We start from the raw sequence: 1,892 nt of genomic DNA on the forward strand, positions 1-1,892 counted from the left end.
ATTAAATCTTTTAATCCTGCTCAAATTCAGTCTCTGAGAAAGGTTTTAAAAGGATACAGAGGTAATATAATGAGAGTCCTGGAATCAAATTACTGGGTTCAAATTTAGCTTCACCACATACTCCATATTTGAGTAAATTACTTAACCTCTCTAAGTCTCAGTTTTGTTTATAAAATACGGATAACAGTGATACCTACCATAGGGTTGATGTAAGAATTAACACCTATAAAACATATAAAGTACTCAGCACCGTGCCATTAGCTATTATTACAGCAGCAAGAGAATGCCCCAGGCAAAAGCAATGACATGTATAAAGGTGTAAAGGTATGAAGCCAGTCTGTGCATTTAAGAAACTAAATGAGGTGTGGTAAAATGGGGTGTAAAGTCTAAGGGGCAGGATTGCATGGGAGGGGGCGATGGGCCTTGAATGCCATGTCCAGGAACTTGCTCTTGATATTACCAAAGATTGGAGCCAGTGAAGGCTTTTAAGCAAGCCGGAAAACCATTGAGATGTGTAATGTAGGATGATCTTGGTGGCAGCAAAGTGGAAAATGAACTAGATTCTTACTGTAGCACAAACTCCGCCCTCCCCTCCCCAGAGTCCTGCTCTCTAGAGGCAAATTCTTTTACCTTCTAACTATTTCTTCTGGTATTTATCTCTCTACTTCTACATACAGTATCTTGTTTAAATTATTTCCTGATTTTGCCATCATAGACACGATTATGAGACTAACTAAACAGAAGCAATCGGGATGGATCTAAGGAGCTCTAAGAGGACGGATCTAAAAGAAACCTGAGAGAGAAGGTAGAATCAACCGACTTGCTAGTGAGTGAAAGCCGAGGAAGGGGCTGGGGGTGGGGGAGAAGTTGCTTCAAGTTAGAGACCACAGGAGCACATTGCGAACAGAAAGATGTGTTCAGTTTGAGAGATGTCAAGTTTTAAGATGTAAAGTCGAGTGTTGCCCCAGGCTCCTGTCTTGGTGGTTCCTCACTGCTCTGAGGACCAAGTTTTGACAACTCAGTGAGGCAGTCTTGGGTGGTTTGAGGAAATGTAGATAAGAAAATCTGCCAGCTAGAACTTTGTAGCAGACCATCCAAATTCCATGCCACGGGATGAGTTATAGAAATGCAGATAGTGGACTTCTCAGCCCTCCAGGTGGAAAGCCCAGTCACCCCCCCCCCCCCCCCCCCCCCACGGTAGCAGCCTCTTCTGTTTACCTGACTCTGGGCCTTGCAATACTTGTCCTTTCCTAGTTGTGCCCTGAAGTAAAAGGGTGCGCGAAGCTCTGCTGTAGAAGTCCCAACGCAGTCACAAACATGGGTGTGCTGGGCAGGCTGCTGGGACGCTTCTAAACTCAAAAGCTTTCTGTTGCCCTCTTTTGATTTCTGCGCCACCCATTCCTATTCCACCTGCCATTCAAAACCAGGTGCACTGAATACCGCAGCTCCCTACCCCTGATGCGCTCCCTGTCTAGGTGGCCCTGGCCCACACCTTCTAAGGCAAGCGCCCAGACGGCCCTGCAGCCCACCTGACATTCCCACGGCAACAGCAGCCCCCGAGGACGGCCGGCAGGAAGTCCATGCTCACAGCTGCCAACCCATCTGTCAAACCTGTCATCCCCAGAAAGAGGAGGGACGAATGCAGGAGGAAGATGTAGACAGTGAACTTGTGGGCGGCTGCAAGGAAACGACAAAAACTGTGGGTGAGGTGACCCTGGAGCCCTCCCCTCCCGGCCCTCCCCTCCGAATCGTCGCGCTCTGCTTGTGACGTCGCGGACGCCCGGCCCCGGCAGGCGCGGGTGCCCTCGCCCGCCCCGCGAGCCTCGACGCGTCACCGCGCGTCTCCACGCCGCTGTCCCCGGGGATCCCGGGGGGCGGAGGCCTGGCGGATG

The sequence above is a fragment of the Cynocephalus volans genome, chromosome 1, assembly GCF_027409185.1.
Source record: "Cynocephalus volans isolate mCynVol1 chromosome 1, mCynVol1.pri, whole genome shotgun sequence".
Classification (NCBI taxonomy): Eukaryota; Metazoa; Chordata; class Mammalia; order Dermoptera; family Cynocephalidae; genus Cynocephalus; species Cynocephalus volans.